Here is a 22,895-nt window from a genome sequence, read left to right as displayed (position 1 = left end):
TAGGTCAACTTCGATCTACATTCAACTAAATATACCAATATGTAAAAGCTAAAATATGAACGAAGAGTTGATTAATGAAAAAAAAACTCTAATCACTACTTCAAAAGACTGCTTTTTATTAGGTTGAAATTGCTATTGTACCAAAACTTTAATAAAGTTCATTGTTATAATAATAATAAATGAAAGTGTGATGCTATAAACAAGTAAACAGAAGTACAATGCTATTTTTCAATTAACCCTCATGTATATTTACCTCAAGATTCTTTGAGCCCGAGACTGGAAAAAAACTTTTATCTGCTTTCAACAATCTCTTTATCATATTTGATAATAAAAAAAGGGGATAATTATAGCTGTAAAGTACACTATACAATTTAAGTTGTACTCTACATGAATTTAAAAAACGGGTTCTTTTTGTCTTAAATCGCCAAAAACATGAATTTAAGTTGTACATTACATTATTTTAGTGCAACTTATATTACCTGATCTTCTCCTCTATTCAACCAGAGACATTTTTTGAGTATGAACATGTAACTCTTGCTTGTGATTAGCCTTGCCTATAACAAGGTTCTGATCAATCTTGTCAAACTCCTTTTGCAACCGAAAGCCAATCAGGGTCCACTATACGATTAATATATATATATATATATATATATATATATATATATATATATATATATATATATATTAAACACAAAGTAATTTTGAAAATCTTGTAGATGGTATTGTCGTCTTTTTCATATATCGTCCATTCTGAAATGGACAATCCAACAATGGCCCTTCCAACAACCATCAGCTTCACCATGATAACTTTTACTGTTTAGTTTCTGCAAAATAATACATAATTATATAAAATCAGGAAACAAGCCCTAGTTCAGACAAAACGTTTGTTTGTAGTGCTGAGTTGTTGGCTTGTTCCAAAATACCTTCAAACAAACTACAAATAGGCAGTAGCCATAGGACATCTTTATATAATTAAAAACATAAACTATGAAGATTTATTACCTTTGCGGATGGCTTCTGGGGAGGCGTCTCAACGATTCAACTGTCTACATTCATGTACCGACAGTTAGATTACCATCAATGCAGCGCTGAGGGTGATTGAGTTATATATAATCGGAGATGACCTGGCAACCTTGCTATGTGATTACCGCCTTTAGAAAGTAATGGTCAATGAAAAGAGCATAAGACTGGAGGAGGATAGAAGATGTACCCTAGATTTTGCGATGATGACCGTTCGGCTTGATACCGCTACATCATTTTTTGTGCTGCCCTATCATTTTTTTATGCCAACTCTCTAGCATGTTTTTCTTAGCATTTCATAAGGAGTGGTGGTGTGTTAAATTAATAGGGTTTATTTTAAAAAAAGAAAAAAAAACAATAGCTATAAACCAATAAAAATCCACGAATATGTTTTCTCTCTCCTCTCTCCACTCACTAGCTACTTGGTGACCACTTTTTAACACTTCCCATGGCAAATCATAGGGAGTGGTATTTTATACCTCAAGCCTTAAATTAACATCTCTTCTTCCGACGATTCAATTTCCAATCTCCGTCTGATATTCCTTTAGGTGTCGCTCCGCTTCCTTTTGAATTTAGATTTCCGAGTTCCGATGATCCCCATTATGTCTTGTTGAAAATTGACAATGCTCTAATCTCCAAAAACCAATTCGTGTCCGTTCAGTCCCCCTTCTCAACGAGTATCAGAGATTGGAAGTCATGTGAATTTGGATTTTGGAGGGAATGCAAAGTCGTTAGTGGGAACGAAATTTCCATGTGAAAGAGGGAAACTAGTTAGAACTAGTGTGTGAACCCCTGGTGAACCATGGGTATATGGTGAAAGTCTAATAGTCATAAAGTTTAATGTTGTTAGTTGTGTTGGTTTTGATATATGTATATAGTTGAAGAAAAAACGTTACCCATGAAAATCTTTAAAACAGGAAATAACTTTGTTTATGTAGGTGCAATCTTTAAAGGATCGAAAATCGAAGCAGATCGTAAAGGTATTGGTTTTACAACATAGAATAGACTTGTATTTTATACGACATGAATAATAATGGTTCAATATATACCTATACTTCTCACACACACGACTATAAACATGAACAATAAACACTTTAAATACTACAAATTGAAAAGTAAATTTCATTAGATATCATACAAATTCATAGATACAACAAAAGATTACAACAACTGTTTGTATTTTTATGTTTTAATATGACATTTTTTTTTGAATATTTACATATTATTATTTGTAAACATAATATGACAGTTTTTATTGAATATGGACGAAAAGCAATATAATAAATAGAGTATAGGTTAACTGTAAGTATGTTATGAAAAGATCACATAGTTTCACTGCTTTTTGGCATGTGTTCCTTCGTCTGCTTCACCATGGTTTTTGTATTTCTCTCATTTGGGACATTTTTTTTTGGTGTATTTGTGAAATGTAAGATGTTTGTTATGTGTAAGCTTTAAATAAACTGCTTTAAGTTGTTTTTACCTGTATGCTCCATTTGTAGGTGTTTTCCAGTTTCAGGTGATTTAGTAGGGGTGAGGGACTCCTTAGTTTTTGTGGTTTGTTTTTCCATTGGTGTTGAAGGTGTTGTTTGTGTTTTTTGTGTTGATATGATTGTTGGTTGCGGAGTCTTTATGTCCCTGATTGTGGTGACTGTGACACGGATATTTTTAGTGGATAAAAGTTTTGTGCATTCTACATAGACATTCTTTGTCAACCCTTTACAACGTTCGAGTGGTTCTAGTAAAGTTTTTCTATCTTGACTGGGAAAGCGGTCTATGATTTCTTGTGCACTCGCATTTACCAAAGTACAGGTTGCTTCATTAGACATGAAAACTGTTGTGGTATCTGTATTGTCTACAAGTACATGCTGAGATTTTATATATGTGGAAAAAGAAGTGATGTTGTGTGTGTTTTTTATAGATACTTAAGGTATAAATGGGAGAGAGAGTACTTACAAAAGTTTTGGTTCATTTATGGGCCCATGGGAAACACAAAACCATCCATCACCTTTTTTGTGGGTTGATTTACCACATGTGGTACATGTTACGTGTTACCGTACATCTTTAAATGTGAAATTAGATAGTATGGTCTTCAAAATGTATACTTTGTCCTTGAACATTTTGTACATGTATATTAGTGATTGTTATGTATGAAATAGTAGTATTTTACAAAAGAAAACTACTTACCACTATTTGAGAGAAATTTGAGCTTTTTAAACATTGTAATGTAGTATTTATCACAACCGCTGTTGATTTTGAGTGAAATTGGGTACCAAATATGTATTTATGGAAACTTTGTTAGTGAATATATAGTTTATAGTTTGGTTAAGTATGGTTGAGATTTGGTAGAAGCAGTATAGGATACCTTGTAATGAGTTTGTCCGTTTCTGGTATTTTGGGATTGATGTACATGTGTGTTGCGCTGGTGCTTGTCAATGTTAATCTTCATGTGTAGTTAAGATGGTATTTTAGCTTAGTGTGAAGTGAGTAGTATAATAAGGGTCCCTTTATTACTTACCATTGTACATAGTGGACTTGACATTGGTGAAAGCTAGTGCAACCGTGTTAAACTTTGATGTAAGGGCATTTCAACTGAATTTGCTTGGCGAATCTATGCATTCCTTCCATAAGAGTATGTTAATCTCCTCCGCACTTGAACCGGTGTTGTCATCAATAATAATTAAAGGAAATAAAGTAGGTAATACGTTTTGGTATGAAGATTTGTACTTACTTTTCTTCAGTTAAAGTGATAACCATGAAAGGTTCCTTGTTTATTTTTTCGCGCGTGATCTTTCATGTCAATTAGTACGCCTATGAAATCTGAATGTAATTGTAAGTTTAATATTAGTAACAATTTTGAACATAAGAAATTTTTTGCATAAAAGTAATGATGTTTGGGTTGATGTTATTAATGTACCTGGATGCTCCAGGTTTTTGTCTGCTATTATTTGAAAGTGTGATCTCGGACTGAAGCGGAACCATGTTAGAGGAATGGCACTGTGGTTTGGAATTTCCTCAATTGTTGATGCTTCACCAATATTCATGTGTACTGGGTGATTTAACACCTTTTGATATTTGTCTGGCTCAGTGCATGTATAGTCCTTAATACGATAACATCGAGAGACTACTAATGAAGTTTCTATGCATCGTTGATTTGTCTTTTGTGCAAGTAGCTGAATTGTATCTCCCTACTCAAATAAATGTGTTAGGGTGGTTTTATATATTAATACTTTGTATAAGAGTGTGTGTGTGTGTGTGTGTGTATATATATATATATATATATATATATATATATATATATATATATATCCTTACATGCTCATCAATCACGATAAACCATGTCTCGTCCTTTCTAAATTGTAGTGTCCATTTTCGCAAGACACGAATTTCAAGTGAATTTCCTGGTGAACCAGATTGAAGGTTTGATATTCTATCCATGTTTGAGGAGATTGCTCTACAAATAAAAAAGCATTGTTAATGTTTACATATTATCTTAAAAGAATGAACCAAAATTTATATAAAAATATGATGGTTATTTTGTAGCATATATTTTAGGTATTAGATGTTTATAATAAGTATAATTGCAAAACAGGTAGAAAAGATGATATTGGGTCATAGAATTTTCTTAGTTATTAGATGAATTGAAAACATAAATGTGGTGTCGTAACCTCTTGCATATTAACCCTTGCTAACAAATCCTCGAAGACGACATTTCTGGTACAGTTGAATGGTAATGCAGCTTCTTGTTGTAGCAGAATCTGGTGAGGTAGCTCTTGACAAAGCCGCATATAGTTGTTCGTGTGTGAAAACAGAGTTAGTGAGGTATAAACCTACCTTTTTAAGAGATTGCCCTTGACTTTTGTTTATAGTTATTGCATAACACACTTTAAGAGGAAATTATTTTTTGATAAATATGAAAGGTATGTCAGAGTTATTATGTACAAATTTTATTCATGGAATGTAAACCCTTTTCCCACCAGATATGCCTGTTATTATGGAAGCTTCAATCACAAATGGTAATAATTGTGTAACAATCAAATGTGTTCCATTACAAAGACCTTCTCTTTGATTGATATTCCTCATTAGCATAACTGGGGTATTAACTTTCAAAATTAATGTATGTGAAGGAAAACCAGAAAAGTGAAGATTGCTTAAATAATCTTAGGGATATAATGTATCTAATTCTAAGCTATCATGGGTTTGTGATTTAATAGAATCACAGCTGTTGTATACCACCCCTTGACTATTAGTTTTTGATAGAATTAAAGCATTGACTTGATCAACTGTTTCATTTTTCAGACAAATAATGGTTCTAACAGATTACTCTTCAGGTGATGGATTGGAAAATATCTCTTTGCCATATACAAAATGTATTAGTGAGTCTAATCCTTTGTCTCCTAATTCGATAAGGAAACAATGAGGTATTTGTATACTGTTTGTGCTTTCTGGATCATTCTTGTATGGTGTTCCGACATTTCCATTTCCAATATCGAGAATCCATGAAGCAAACTGTGATATTCGATTAACATCAATATTTGAATTGAATGGTTGGGATAAACACATATTATGATGCAATTTGAATACCGTAAAATGTGAGCATAGATAGGAATTAGGTAGAGTCAGGCTAATAATCTGTGATTTTCTACTTTTAGGTTGAACAGGGAGAGTTTCTCGAAAGTCACCTCCTAGGAGCATTGGCATCCCACCAAAAAGATGGTTATCATCTTCAAGGACATCTTGTAGTGATTTATCCAGAAACTCAAAGCAACGACGATCACTCTTTGGAGCTTCATCCCATATGATCATAGAATTCCCCTTTAGGAGTTCCGCTAGTTGTGTGTTTTTTTTAATATTACAGGAAGACTTGTCTGTAAAGTCAATTGGAATAACAAATCTAGAATGAACAATACGACCTGAAGGCAACAAAAGGGATGCAATGCCTAAGGCGGCAACAACCAATATAATCTTTCCCCTAGATCTAAAATATGAAAGTATAGTCGTCCATAAAAAAAGTTTTTCCTGTACCACCAGACCCGTATACAAATAATAGAAGTTGCTTTTTGTTTCGTTCATCATCCACAACTCTTTCATAAATTGTAAGTTGATCTGAATTTAATTGTGATACCATGGATGAATTTTGAGAAAGCAAGAGATTTGTATCATAATTAGTCTCTTCAAGAAGAAGACGATTTCTAAGAATGGAAAGAAGAGATGGAGATGGCATTGGCAATCCAAAGTCAACAAGTGATTTGGAAGGTGTTGAAGCTAGTAGTGTTTTTTGAATTTCGAGAAGTATTTGTTGTTCTAGTGTACCAACACGTAGAATTTCATTGGGAACCGTAGAATTGGAAGTGAATGTATGGGCTATCTCATCACCCATTTTAGGTTTTGCGGCTTCCCATAACAAAAAGAGTTTCCTACTTCACAATACAAAAGTAGATGACAGAAGAGAGAACGAAGTTCAGATGAGGTTGCCCAAGACGATGCTTCTTCAAATGTTGTAAGCCACTCCTTATCGTCACCAGTTAACCCTAACGCTTCACATGCATCATGAAAAGTTGAGTATGTGTTTTCACGAACGGTTCTAATGTCGTAGAATGATTTACATCCTTTTTTATGGAACAGTAAAACTCATAGATAGAATAACTCCCCAGCTGTTGGATGTACATATGCAAGTTTGCCAATAGTAGTATTTGTTGTGGTAGTCCTATGAATCCATCTCTTATCTTTGGTGTCCCAAATATATTTAGAAGGGTAATCATTGTATGAAGTGAATTCCTCGAACATCACGTTGATTATTGTGCAACCATTCCATTAAAGTCGTAACACCAAAACTGGGGGTATCAATTAAAGAGCCTAATTGACTGTTTTCTTTGAAAATAGTAGGTTGCATCCCTTCCAAATGGACGGCCAAGACTTGTACATGTGGATCGCGTTCATGAATGGGAAGAAGCGGTAGTATTTTCTTCTGATGTTTGAAGAGTAAAACGAACGCGATCAACCCCTTTTGAAATGTACTTAAATAAGTACTTAATCATCATATTCCAACCACAGTATTCTACATTGATGTGAGCATCAAATCGACTACACAAACGTTTATTGTATGGCACTACATAGCTGTTATCAGTTATAACCCCACTTTGTAAGACATGATACGATCCAACACGTCTTCTATAATGTACGTAACCATTTTCATCAAAATATGTTAATGGGTTGAACGGTTTAGGAAATCGTTTCACACATCTATCATCTACCATACATGGGGCACCAATATTTAGTGAACCACAAGGACCATGTAGCATGCATGTAGTAATAGTCCTATATAGTGATGGTTCAAGTATAGGATCAGGAAGCTCAGCGGTTATGTATTTATCAATATCTGCACCTTCTTGAATTCTAAAGGATGATGTAACCCATAATAATGTATGGCAATGTGGTAAACCCCTTTTTTGGAATTCAACGGTGTAAAGATCTGTGAATAAAAATATTTTATAATGAAATAAGAGAACAAATACTTACATGCACTAACATCTCCAAAAGTTTTGTCCTCTTTAAGGAAGTTAATGAAAGCATGGACTTTGATCTTAAAGATGTGCACAATGATATTTGGTATGTTTTGAATATCATGTTGACCAATAGCATCCATGTATCTTCGGCCATTTAACATTGCAAGTGAAGGTGTTGAAATATTGTGGCTTACCATGAACCTTGCAAATGGCAAGAGCGTCCTAATAGTGTTTATACATATACCTAGGTCCCCCAACGAAAGTTGTAGGTAGAAATACATGTTTTTCAATGAAACGACTGTCTGTATCACCTTTGGACAAAGCGTCATAAACACCGCTGATGTACTCTATATACAATTGTTGCTGATGGTGTTCAATAAAGTCAAGCCTAGATTGTTCAATGCAAGTATAGGCATCCACTAAATACTGGTGGAAAAGACGACGTAAACGTAAAATAAGAGAGTAAGTGTGTCAATCATGAATTTGATAACTGTAATACATATTATTTGTTAAACTTCTATTAGAGTTAATACGTAGATGCAAGGTAGGAGACCATCCTTCTTCACCGTACGGGAATAGTAATGGATACTACAAAGGCATGTAAGTTGGATGAAGCTTACTGACACGCTGAGGTGACCCAGATTTTGAATAGACAACAATGTCAAAGACAACCCCACTAACATTATCAACACAAACAATACAACCTAAACTTCCAGGGGCCGGTGGCCCATATCTCCTGTTAGGTACAACACTAAATAAACGTACACCATATGAATCTAAATTCATTGACTGAGCTATTTCTTTCGCAGTCTTAAATGTACGAACATACTCATTATGTGTATGTAACATATGACTTAAGGAATCTACAACATCTGCAAACAAAAGTACTTCCCCCTCACCATGAAAAGAATGAAGTCTATTAGCAACCTCATTTTCAGTATCACACGTGTACAATTGGAGAAAACGGGGTTGATGAACGTCTTGAGGATAAAAAGATCCTATCCAATGGTAAATTTGACCACTAACCTTAAACACATATGGTGCACAACCTTTGTTGATTGAGTAGTCTTTCTTTTGCACCAAAAGATGTCATAGAGAACATGAAATTATATGCTCTTATGTTATGCATGAAGTGATCATCTTCGTAGAATTGCATAAGCACATCAGAAGGACGAAGAGGGTAGGGAAGAACTACATTACCTGACTTACAACATTTTGTATATCGTGGATGATTGGCTCGGGATAAATACAATACTCTCTCATGATATCAAAAAAGCCCCCACAATACTCACATATGCAAGTACAATTTCCACAGTCATAATAAAAAGGCAATACTGGTATCTCCTCTAAAAGTGAACTCCTGCGTGATCGACGTGAACGACAGGGTACTATTGTATTGGAAGTAGAAGCCATATGTCGTCGTTTTGGAGGCATTTGAAGAAAGCATTTACTGAAATGGAAATCCAAAAGTTATCGACCTTTAACATACTTTATATGTAATTGAAATGGAAAATTATACTCTAGAAAAGTATTTTTGAAACTAACTATTTTGATTAGTAACTAATTATTGGAGTATTTTTAACACAATTGAGAAGGGATTAATAGGCTATTTAGATTGTATTAGATGATGGAATCTTTTGTAAAGATACAAGGTAGAGTTGAAAATTAAAAGGCTATATACAAAAATTTTACAATTCTATATTAACACTAATCCAGTAGATTGCAAAGGCTCCATGTGTATTATTTAGAAGTCAAATTACATTTGCATACTATATAAACCAACGGTGTGAATAATTAACCTAATTATATAACCATAAATAAAATGAAAGTAACATCTATTTTGAGTAAAAAATACGTTTCAATATTGTCATTGAGATATAGATAAGAAAATTAGCATTAGAACTCCTCAAGTGTTAATCTAAAATTGTAAACAAAGTTTTTTAGATACAATACTTATTATAAATGATTGTAAACAATCCACAATTATAGGATCGTGGTTGACCACGGGTTCAACACTACTTATTTTTTTTAGATACATTACTTATATAACCATTTAGCATTACAAAATATTGTAAAGTGCATTATGTCATTATGTGAAAATGCAATATAAAATCATAGAATATGATTAGGGTTTTTTTCTTAGCTTTTATTAGGTAAAAATTCAAATTAAAAAAGAAACTTACGTTTTACTAAATTTTTTTATTCATAAATTTACTATTGTGTGTGATTTATGTTTTAGCTAAATAGTTTTAAAAGGTATGGAAAACTTTGTGATAGAAAATCTATTTTGTAAATTTTTCGTCTAGCATTACTAAATACGGTTAAGGGCATTATTGTCCTTTGGTGAAAATGTAATATAATTTTTTTTTCAAAATAAACTACTTGTAAACCCATTTAATGTTGAGACCTTAACATTTGAATTTGAAAATTTTTATTTTTTATTTTTTTATTATTATTATTTTTGGTTTTGTTTTTCTCACCAAAGATGAAACAGTGAATGATACAAATAACTCTAGTGATACTTTAATGTTTGACAATTTGAACCCTTATAAACTTCAGTTGGTGTAAAACTATCAGGAGACATGAAAGATTGTCCTAAGGGCACAAGGGTCATTTACCAGACAATCCCAAGGGGGTTTTATATAGTTTTTACAGATCTGGTCGTTAAATAGTTCTTGGGTTTCCATGTTAATACTTTTACAAAATGGTCCCTGTCTCAAGAATCTGTTTAATTTTCACTCATTTTCTATGTTTTTTTTTATAATATAATTTGTTGTAAAATCTAAAATTTATATTTTTGTTTTAGTTTGAAATTATATTATACCTTTTCACTGTAATATGGTTTTCAAGTATCTAACAATCCAGTTTTGAAACCTCCACCTTGCTAATAAATGCAATTACTTTCCTTTAAATTTAGAGGCATATCAATTAGGTCAACAATTCACAGTTTTAGTATAGGACTTCTGAATCATTGTAAGCAATAGCAATTGGTTCCAGTTTTAGACAAAACATGTTAAAAATCATAAACCACAATTTTAGTATAGGACTTCTGAATCATTGTAAGCAATAGCAATTTGTTCCAGTTTTAGACAAAACATGTTAAAAATCATAAACCACATGGACTATTTTTGTAAATTAGTGTAAGGATTGAGAATTTATGTTTCATTTGGAATAATGACTCCACGTATACAATATCCTGAATAGTCCTATTCATTGGATACCAATTCTGGCATTTTTTTTAAGTAAAATGCCATTCTATTTAGTTCTTTTATTAGTATAATGCCATCATAGGTTTAGTTTGCAATTAGTTGTGGCATTTTTTTATAGTATAATGCCATTCTTTTTAGTTTTTTTAAGTATAATGCTATTATGGGCTTAGTTTGCTACAAGTCCTGACATTTTTTAAAGTATAATGCCATTCTTTTAGTTTTTTTAGTATAATGCTTTCAGGGCCTAGTTTGCTACCAGTTTTGACATTTTTTACAGTATAATGTCATTCTTATTAGCTCTTTAAATTCTAACTGCATACAATCTCTTGAATCTGTTATAAAAAAGATTTCAGGTTAAATAGTAGAAAAAACATTCATGTTGTATGGTTTTACAATTTAGTTTTAGATTGAATGAACTTGGAAAAAGTTTTGAAAATTTTGTGATAGAAAAGCTATAAAGGGTAATTTTCTCATAATTTATGTTTAGCTTTTGTTAGGTTAAAATTCCAAAAAAAAAAAAAAGGGAAAAAAAGAGTTAGTGGCATTATTTTCATTTCAGAATATGTATACTAAACATTAGTTTTAATTCGTCAAAAATATAAAATTACATTATTTTAACTTGATTGTTAAGATGCATGTATGATTTTAGAATTTAGTTTTACATTGAATGAACTTGGTAAAGGTTTTGAAAATTTTGTGATAGAAAAGCTATAAAGGGTAATTTTGTCATTATGTATGTTTAGCTTTTGTTAGGTAATAATTCAAAAAAAAACGAAAAAAAGGGTAAGTGGCATTACTGTATGGTTTTAGAATTTAGTAGCAAATTCAATGAACTTGGAAGGAGAGGATCCCTTTACCTTTTTGTTTTGAGTAATGGTTATAGTTACTACAGAATCTAATGAGAGTTACCTCTTTATGAGTTTTTTGCATAAATTTAATTATATGTATGCTTATTTTTAGCTAAATAGTTTTATAAGGTTTTGAAAATTTGTGATAGAAAAGCTATAAAGGGTAATTTTGTCATTATTACTTTATATGGTTTCACTGCTACACTAAGCAAGCAAATTTTTAGAAAGGAAGCGGAATCTTGCGGACGAATCGGTTGAAGGATGTTAATCCCTTGAGATTCTACAATGATGATATTTTGATCAAGGTACTATTGAAGATAGATAAGTTTCTAATGTCTTTTTTGCATTATTCCCATAGAGTATTTTATTTCTTTCTTTTGAACACTTGCCATCAGAAGGTGAAAGAATTATATACATTGAAAGATACACAGGTTCTTATGCCATGGAGGTCAATCATGGAAAATCAGATAGTATCATGGTATTCACAGAAAGGGTTCTTAAAATAGCAAAGATATCTGGTCAGAAGTATGGCTTGGGATAAGAGTGGGAGGATTCATTTAAGAAAAACAGAACCAACATCAATTATACAGAAATTTAAAATCAACTAGACATACCGAATTGTGAACAATAACGTAGAACAGGCGTTTGGTGGCTGATGTTTGGTGGCGGTAATTGACAGTGACGGCAGACGTTGTTGGTGACAGAAACCGGATCTTGATTTTTGGACAGGATGTTGATACTCAAACCCAAAAAGTCGAAAACATCGCTCAAAAACATAGAAGGATTAGAAAGATGAGCAATTGGACCAAAATCATAAGGAAATTGAAAGAATCAACCACTCACCGAAATTGCTCACATGTTTCGTGGCGGTAATTGACGGTAGACTTGTTGGTGATAGAAATTGAAGCCTGATTCGTTGGACGGGAATCGTCGATTGTCAAACCCAAACAATCAGAGACATCGATCAATAACACCGAAGGATTAGAAACAGTTGCGATTGAACAAAATTCATACGGTAATTGAAAGAACCAACAACATACCCAAATTCCTCAGACTACAGGGTTGCGGGCGTTTAGTGGCGACAATAGAGCGGTAGGAGGTTGTCACTGAGGAATCGATTTCCTTTCAGATGAGATTCGATAGGAGAAGCAGACGATCATAGTCTCGAATTCCTTTATTTTTGGATGAGACGATCACAAGGGTGGAGGATTTTACAATATGATATTCTGTGTTAAGATGTTATAGATGTATAAGGACGAAATTGTATTTTTATATAAAGTCATGTGGTGGAAGTCTAAAACTTGAGATTTTTACTGTTCATAGACGTGTTAGGATTTAATATATGTATATAATAATTAATATCTGACTCTTTATTATATAATAAATAAAATAACTTTTTAATCTTATTAATTATATTAAATTGTCTACATGATATCATGATATGTGATGCATGTCACATATTTTGTTCTATCGTTTGGATTGTTATTTTTATTGATTTTTTTTTATCAATCGTATTTAAAGTTGTTATTTATAAAATAATTATTCATTTGCAAACTTTTTATTTCGTGTGGGATATTTTGATGTAACATTATTAGTTTATATCTCGATACCAATTTAAAACATTGTTCATGTGCATATGTTTTTAAATGAATTGTGGTTGTAGAGACCAACAAATAAATACCCTAAAAATTGTATATTAAAATAATTTATAATGATAAGGGATCAAATCAACTAGGATTAGTTTAAGTTGTAACTCAACAAAAATCTTTTTAGAAAAGTATTTATAAAACGACAATAAAAGTAAAAATATGGATTTTACTTTTTGTTATAAATCTAATTTTGATTATCACAAATGAAACACAATTTAAACTAGTAAAAGTTGATGTAAATCAATACGATGGAAATGGTTGACACTGGAATTTGTTTAAACATTTGGTATATAGATTATTAGAATTCAATGTACAGTAGTTGTAGTGAATCTCTAATTTGATTATAGCAATCAAAAAATCTTGAAATTACATATATTTTTCTTAGTTAGTACAATGGTTAGAGAATTTGAAATAACCCATATTTTTTATAAACATTTAATATTTAAAATACTTGGGAGAATCTAGCATCAAAACCCTAAACTCAAATTTTCACCATTAAAGCCTTAAATAGCTTGAAAATGAAGAAACTAACCACATCAAGGGTTTAAGATGTTCTTACCTTGCCTCTAGCAAAAGTACCTGAAACCATAAACATAACTGTAAGCACAAAGCTTAGTGAGCTTCCCAAATTACGAAATACAACATACACATTAGATATAACAACACATGGTTGTGTCATGTCTGTATCATCCCAAAATAAAAGCAATAATTTGTATTGGGTCCGTATCAACCACGTTTCTATGATGACTTCGAGCCCAGATCAACTCCATACATAAATCATGCAACCACATCAGTCAAAGTCATATAATAACATACATTCTACTCATATAAAATAGTGGGCCGACCATGGTGCCTTCAACCCACTTAAGGTGGTAAGAAGACTGTAACCACCCAAAAATCAAGGGTAAAAATTTCATTTTTATTATAGTAAAAACACAGTTATCTTTTAAATCCAAACTATAATGACCCAAATATCAAGACTAAAAAATTCATTTTAAAATCATTAAACAAACCATGATTGTCAAATCGTTTCTTTCATAAACATAAAGCGCTTTATCAAAACAAAGTATTAATCCAAAACATGCTTATTTTTATCAGAGTAAACATCCCACGCTAAACTTCATGGTGTGTGCCATGCAGTCATCCCGAGCTCTTCCCTCTGATTTCGGAAATACCTGAAACCAAAACTGAAAACTGTAAGCACGAACCTTAGTGAGTTCCCCAATCTACCATATACCATACACACAACATATCACATATAAAATAACTCTGGGACAACTCCCAACTACATCGGGATGAATCCCGACATCGGCTTACCCGACATTGGGCTCATCCCGGCATCCGACCACATCGGGCATTGGGCTCACCCCGACATCAGGCTTGCCCCGACATCGGGCTTACCTCGGCACATACACAACATAACATATAAAATAAACACACAACATAATCACATAATCTGCATCGGGCTTACCCCGACATCAGACCGAAGCCTGAAACATATAACATACATAAACTAGCATACATCGGGCTTACCCAGCATCGAACCGAAGCCCGGAACACGTAACACATAACAGATAACATATAACATGTGTTAATCACAAATACATAAAGCATACATGGCTACTTCTCGGGACCGCCCCAACATCGGACCGAAGTAGGGAAACATATAATTTGCATCGGGCTAACCCCGACATCAGACCCTAGCCCAAAATACACTACCATATAAGCATACCTTGGGCTTGCCCCGACATCGGACCTTGGTTTGGAACCTATCGTACCGACACATGCAAGAATCACAAAGACCTCTAGCATACTAACATTCCTTGGGCCTCACCCAGCATCAAATCGTGATTCGGAACATATAACATGCAGTGCCTAGGGCTAACCTCCAGGTCTTCCTACTATAAACAAACATAATGGGCCGGGATTATGGCCTTAGACCCATGCACACAGTGAAGAGACTCACCTTGCACTACTAAAGTCCCGCTGATACCCCTCTGGCTGCTATATGACAATCCCCGAACTGCTGATCCTTTGGCCCCCTGAGCTACTAATACCCAAAATATCACTTAGTCCAAAACAATAATCCTTCTTAGGTTAAAATGACCATTTTACCCCCTAGTCCAACTTGGTCCATATCTAAGGCCCAAACCATGCTCTAAAAATGGCCGAACACTAGGTAGGCTTCCCAAGCCCACTAGAGGCCCACTAATGGCCCAATTTGCTAAATTAGGCCCAAACCCTCTAATGGGCCTTAATGTAAATCCAAACATCTTCTTAGCCCACATTATCTGACTTTTGATGGCCCACTAAGGCCCAAAGAACCAAAATCCCTTGCATGGCCCAAACCAAGGCCCCAAAAAAGCCAAACCCAAATTTGATGAGTACGCTGGGCGTACTCCTATGTAGGGGTGTGCAAAAAAACCGCAAAACCGAAAAACCAAGCCGAAATGGCCGATCTGAAATCGAAAAAAAACCGAAACCGAAAAAAACCAAAACTGAAAAAAAACCGAAACCGAAAAAATTGGATATCAACGGGTCGGTTTTTGTTTTGATACTTAGGTATCCGCAGATGACCGAACCGAACCGCTTGATATATATATATATATATATATATATATATATATATCCCAAACAAAAATCATGATTGACAATTCCAATTTTACACTTCAGCATTATGTTTTCTTGTATTTTTATTTTTATATTTATTATATCAATTATAATGTATGTTATTTGAACTTCGTTATGTTTTTATAACTCTCAGACTTACTAATTTTTAGAAAGAATCGTTGGAATGGAGTTTGTAATTTTGATTGTATTTAAGTTTTTTATGTTTAGTGGGTACCCGTGAACCGAACTGTGGTTACCCGCCTTTATACGGTTTGGTTTCGGTTAGTGCACATAAGGTACCTGCCCCGTGGTGACGTTTCATAATTTTATTACTATCCGAACCGAACAGCTCCGTTAACACCCCTACTCCTATGTACGCTAAGCGTACAAGCCAAATGGTGTGTACGTTGGGCGTACCTGCATGTACGCTCAGCGTACTCCCCCTGATAAGTCACTGTCCCATTAAGTGCTTAATACTCTACTCCAGAAGCTACAAACATAGATCCAAGTCCTTTTCAACGTATTAATCCATAAAGTCACCGACTTGGTGACTTTGCATGCCCCAATCATGTCCAAACTCCAAAAATGATATCCCATTCTCATAGAAATGCTCTTAACTCACGCATGAGCCCAATAAGACATTCAAGATGGCAACTTTCTGTCTTAGGGACTCAGTTAGAACAGAGAGTAGCAACTCCAAGTCCTATAAATCGGATTGAACCACAAAGCTTCAACCTTTGGACCAAAATGGTCCAAAAACTCAATCTAAGAGAACTAAGAAGATATTATACCTTGAAATGGTTAGAAATGAAGCAACAATCCCAGATCTGCAACCACTCCTTTGAACCACCACCTTTCCTTATTCCTTTCTTGTTTGGAAAATGGATCCACAACACCAAGATGCTTCTCTAGTGACCTTCTAAGCTCCAAGAACACTCAAATATGGATTAGGGTTTTGTAGTCGCTCCTTTAGGGTGGAAATGGAGGTTGGCCTTCGAGACATAAGGTTCTTTATATAGGGCTCAACCCAAAAATTAGGGTTTGGGAAATCTGAGCGTACATTGGGCGTACTTCTCATACACTAGGTGTACGCCCCTCCGCATCCGTGACCATTCTCCTTTATACGATGGGCGTAACCCAGCTTACGCTGGCCGTACACTTGCGTCTACCACCTTGCATGCATGGTCCTTTCTTGCCATCTTTCTTCATTAAGGACCCATATTGCCAATAACTTCAAAGTTCTATAACTCCTTCATTCTAAGTCCGTTTCCAACGAACTTTATTCCCACGAAAAGGTGGCGACAAGCCCTACGCTCCTGACTACACACCCAAGCCTTAAAACCTTTCGAATAAAACCCGAGACCCATAAAAGATTGAATCGCTTATACCCAGGGCCTTCGAACCCGCGACCGAAGTACTTTCCAAAACGGGGTGTTACACAAAATTTCCAAAAACATTTCTTATTAAAACACTTATCAAAGTTACGTCCCATAATCACATAATGCAGAAAACATGGGTGTGTGCGCTGCGATCAAGTGGGCCCTTCCTTTCCAAACCAATGATACCTGAAACCATAAACAAAATTGTAAGCACGAATCCTAGTGAGTTCCCCAGAGCATAATCCACATAACCATATAATTTATATCAATCACATAAGGCATATCAATCACGTAAGCCATACATATAAACATATAAGGACGCCCCAGACACCCTCCATGGTCTTACTCCAGGATGCCATGGGTACCCCCACATAGTCTTACACCTATGTGCCATGGACTCCCCTCATGGTCTTACTTGGAATGTCAGGGGCACCCCCACATGGTCTTATAACCAAGTGTCATGGGCAGCCTCATGGTCTTTACCTGGAAAGCCATGGGCACCCCCACATGGTCTTATAACAAAGTGTCATGGGAACCCCCATGGTCTTTTCCTGGAATACCATTGGCACCCCCACATGGTCTTATAACCAAGTGCCATGGGCACACCCTATGGTCTTTCATGTAATTCCATAGAAATAACTAGCATACCACATAACATATAACCTACTACTATACCACATACCACTACATCAACTAGTGTACCACATATCAAAAAATAGGTCGAACTTGGTGCCTTCGATCCATTGGTATGGTGAGGAGACTCACCTCACACTGCCGAAGTCCTGCAAATAAAACTCTAGCTGTTGGTTGACAAATTCTTGAATTGTCAACATCAAAACAACACCCAATTAATAATTGGGTTCCAATACACAAACATAAGTCCATATTTGGGGTAAAAGACTACTTTACCCGCAACCTAGCTTGGTCCAAGTCCAAGGCCCAAACACACTTTGAAGGCCTAAAAGTCAGACAATGAACTAAAACCCAACATATGGCCCAATTTTCCAAATTGGGCCCAAACTTATACATGGTCTTTTCGTATGGCCCAACCATTTGTTCCAGTCCAAACACTTGGCATTCTGATGGCCCAATACCCCACTTATGGCCTAATTTTCCAAATTAGTCCTAAGCCTTTCCAATGGGCCTTATCCTAAAGCCCAATAATTTCCTTAGTCCATAAACATGTTTCCATTTGCTCACGAAGGCCCACAGCAACCCAGTCCAAGAAATGGCCCAACAAGAACCCAACCCCAATTAGGGTTTTTCACATAAAATGACGATTAGGGTTAAGTGTTCTTACTTAACCCATTAAGGACTTAATCCATTAAGTCTATCACTCCACTAGTCCAAACATACAATGTGGTCAGGTGAAATAGTTGAAACGTCTCTGCTCCTGCAACCGGCTCTACTCACGCCCTATACAAAAACAACCCCTTAGACACCATTCTATAATCAAGACCCCTTCACGAGTCAACCTTGGTCAAAATCAAGGTCAAGGTCAAAGTCAACATCCGGTCAAAGTCAAAATCAACACCCCAAGTTGACTCAACTCATCGAGTCATCCATCTGACTCGCCGAGTTTCCATGCTCAGCAGAATGGTTATAAAACAAGCCAACTCATCGAGTCCCTCCTTAGACTCGTCGAGTTCTGCCCTTTACAGAATCGGTACAACAGTTCTAACTCGTCGAGTCCCTCTATGGACTCGTTGAGTTCTCCAGTTGCTTCATCTTAATGGATTAAGCCCTTATTCTTCAGATCTGAGCCTCATACTTCACATATACACTAAAAATGTCTTTTTAAAGGTAAATTTTCTAACTTTGGATCCAATAATTGTAACATCCCAAAAACCATGCCAAATGTAAAAAAGACAAATTTGTCCTTGATGACTTACACATGCCGCGTAAGCTGTAATAAACTATAATTAAAAAGGATAAAAATAAATAAAACAAGAATATGCATGATGACTAATTATAAATGAAATAAAATATGCCAAAAGAAACTATAAAAAGAACCAAATAAACGCACATATTAATGGATACCTATCCAAAATTAATCTAATAGAATTTAATTTTCGAGATTCCTCATTGTAAGATTTCTTTTTAAGTAATTTGTCTCATATAGTGATTCTATTAATATATATATATATATATATATATGTATATTATGAATTATAGATGGATCGTAGTTATTAGATGTACGGGATGATACATCCAGACGTTAGATACTTGGCATGTTTAGGCGATTTTCTTAAAGTTGTTGAGGAAAATCGGGTGAAAAGGGGAGAAGGTTACATATGGTGTCCTTGTATCGATTGTCAAAATATTCGTATGTATACCGACTCTACAAAAATATAAGAACATTTGATAACTCATGGGTTTATGAGTAATTATATGTGTTGGTCACGACATGGTGAGACATTGGTTGATTAGAACAAGAGTTTTTCAGAAACTAATGACGGAAATGATTGGAATGGCGATCATGATTGGAGTAACGATCATGATAATATATCTGATATGTTACATGATTGTGAGGATAATGTTGCTGAAAAAGATTATGAAAAATTTCAACAATTGTTTGACGAATCGGGTAAACCATTGTATAATGGGTGTACAAAATTTACCAAACTTTCAGTTGTGTTGAAAATGTTTAACATAAAAGCAACCCATGGTTGGAGTGATACAAGCTTCACCAGTCTCCTAGAGATTTTGCATGAAATGCTTCCCGAAGATAACGAGCTACCGGTTTCATTATACCAAACAAAAATATTGATTTGTACAATGGTATTGGAAATCAAAAGAATATATGCATGTCCAAATGATTATATGTTATATAGGAACCAACATGCAGACCTAGATAAATGTGTTATATGCAGTACTTCATGATATAAGTGGAAAGATCATATGGAAGAAAATGTAAAAGTGACAAAAAATTGTCCGCCTACGAAATTATTATGGTATTTTCCAATCATACCAAGATTGAAACGGTTATTTGCAAATGCCAAAGACGCAAAATTGTTGAGATGGCATGCTAAGCGTAACATAGACGAGAACATAAGACATGTGGCGAATTCTCCTCAATGGAGGAATATTAATAATAATTTTGAAGAATTTGGTCGAGAGATTAGAAATATTGGATTTGGACTTATTTATGATGGAATTAATCCATTTGGAAGACTTAGCAATCGTCACAGTACATGGTCGATACTTCTTTGCATCTATAATCTCCCACCGTGGCTATGCATGAAGCGGAAATATATTATGATGTCATTGCAAATTCAAGGTCCGAAACAACCTTGAAATGACATTGATGTGTATTTGGCTCCATTAATATACGATATGAAAATATTATGGAATTCAGGCATCGAAGTGTATGATGCATATACAGGGCATAATTTCCAACTTAGGGCCATGATTTTTTGCACAATAAGTGATTTTCCAGCATAAGGAAATATATCAGGATACAGTACAAAAGGGAAAACGGCGTGCCCTATTTTTGAAAATGACACAAATTCTTTGTGGTTAAAAAACTGTAAGAAAACTGTATACATGGGTCATCGAAGATTTCTTCCAGATAATCACCAGTATTGTAAGAAAAAAAAGTCTTTAATGGTAGAATTGAGAAAAGAAAGGAAAGAAAACCCTTAGGTGGAGAAGTTTTATTTTCTCGACTTGAAAATATAAACATTGTGTTCGAAAAAGTAAAAGGTAAAAGTAGATCTGTTACCAAAAATATTTGGAAAAAGAAGTCTATATTTTGGGATTTACCATACTGGAAGCACTTACAAGTCCGACATTGTCTTGATATCATGCATATAGAGAAAAATGTTTGTGAAAGCTTGTTAGGGTTGTTGTTGAACCTTAAATGGATGTCTAAGGATGGGGCTAGCGTTCAAAGAGACATGCTAGCAATGGGAATTAGAACCGAGCTTGCTCCAATTGAGAATGTTGGGAAGCATATGTATTTGCCTCCTGCATGTTATACCATGTCTAAGGATGAAAAAACAAAATTTTGCCAATGCTTGCATAATATGAAGGTCCCGTCTAGCTATTCTGCTAACATTAAGAAGTTGGTGTCGATGGATGAATTAAAGTTGGTTGGCATGAAATACTATGATTGTCATGTTTTGCTGACACATATGATTCACATTGCAATTTGTGGAATACTTCCGGACCATATTCGACACACGATCATAAAGCTTTGTCTATTTTTTTAACATGATACGTTCAAAAGTTATTAACCATGAGGCGTTGGATTCATGGCAAAGTGATATTATAATGACTTTATTCCAACTCGAGATGTACTTTCCACCTTTTTTTTTGATGTAATGGTTCACCTGATATCTCATATTGTATATGAAATAAAGGATTGTGGTCCAGTTTTCCTACGATATATGTATCCATTCGAGAGATATGAGTGTCTTAAAAGGGTATGTAAGGAACCAACATCGACCAAAAGGTAGTATTGTTGAAGGATATGCTTCAGAGGAGGCGATTGAATTTTGTATAGACTATCTTCAAGGTGTTAAGAATATTGGCATTCCGAGATCTTGACACGTGGGTAGACTTGTAGGGATCGGGACAATTGGATTGAAAAGGCTCGTCCCAGACCGTGAGGAATTTCAGCTTGCACATTTTACAATGTTACAACACATGAAAATCATTGCTCCATACATAAATGAGCACAAAAGAGTGCTACAGAGGATGCACAAAAATAAGGGTGAAAGATGGTTGACTACCAAGCATAACAAAACTTTTGAAAAATGGCTAAAAAATAAAGTGAAAACAAGTTATTGCGAAGAAGGTATGGATGAAGTAGTAGTATAATTGGGGAATGGTCTGCAACATCATGTGGCAACGTACCAAGGCTACGATATTAATGGCTATACATTTTACACCATGGAATTTAGCGGGGCTGATCATGAGGCAAGGTGCAGGATCGCCAAAGACTCTTACTATGGTGTCATTCAAGAAATTTGGGAATTAAAATATGATTCCATCATTGTACCCTTATTCAAGTGCAGATGGGTCGACAACCAACAAGGTGTTAAAGTTGACAACGATGGTTTCACTATTGTCGACCTTTCAACAAATGGCTATGTATCCGAACCATTCATTTTAGCCAAACAAGCCACCCAAGTATTTTTTTTATCGAGGATCCAAAGGATTCGGGATGGCACATCGTCTTGCATGGTAAACGATGTATAATTGGTGTTGATAATGTCATAGATGAAGAAGATTATGATCATTTTGACGAGCTACTTTGTTTTCCATTGGTATCCTTTTGTCGAATGATAATATTAATGATACCACTTACTTAAGATCTGACCACGCCGAAGGATTATGGGAATGATGACACAATATTAAAAGGTAACAACCAAGTTATTTGATTTGAAACAAAGAAAAATCAATGAAAAATTTCTATTATGATCAACATATTAATATAGTTTGTTTTATTGCAGGTCAAGCAACTACGAGATAACATGATTGACAGGATGCTCTTGCTTATTGGATTTGTTTGGAGAAGTTTGAATTAGTTAGGCTTTCCAGTTTTATTATTTAGGTCCAAAAAACCCTTTTAAATTTGGTTTGTATTGAAATATTTTTATGAAATATGATTGTTCTTAAATTGATTTAGTCAAATTTGATATTAACTTTACGCAAAACGTTATATAATCAC

The 22,895-nt window shown here is 34.6% G+C and overlaps 1 long non-coding RNA gene across 7 annotated transcripts; it reads right to left on the bottom strand.

Annotated features, from left to right (window-relative positions):
• Positions 1-2,240: 2,240 nt before the first annotated feature.
• On the bottom strand, positions 2,241-12,781 carry LOC145054569 (uncharacterized). Of its 7 annotated transcripts, XR_013684836.1 has the most exons (9): positions 12,621-12,781; positions 12,195-12,488; positions 8,724-8,973; positions 4,333-4,471; positions 3,935-4,205; positions 3,536-3,837; positions 3,383-3,460; positions 3,205-3,263; positions 2,244-3,128 (listed from the first exon to the last, which is right to left on the bottom strand). It is a non-coding gene; the product is annotated as an uncharacterized LOC145054569 (long non-coding RNA). The 7 variants fall into 7 exon arrangements; XR_013684834.1 differs by having other exon boundaries at positions 2,243-3,128; positions 3,383-3,837; XR_013684832.1 differs by having other exon boundaries at positions 2,241-3,128; positions 3,205-3,837.
• Positions 12,782-22,895: the final 10,114 nt, after the last annotated feature.

Source organism: Lactuca serriola, chromosome 5 (assembly GCF_051521515.1).
Source record: "Lactuca serriola cultivar US96UC23 chromosome 5, Lser_US96UC23_V15, whole genome shotgun sequence".
NCBI classification, from domain to species: Eukaryota; Viridiplantae; Streptophyta; class Magnoliopsida; order Asterales; family Asteraceae; genus Lactuca; species Lactuca serriola.
Note: the sequence above shows the minus strand (reverse complement) of the source record. Positions and strands in the feature narration are given on the sequence as shown.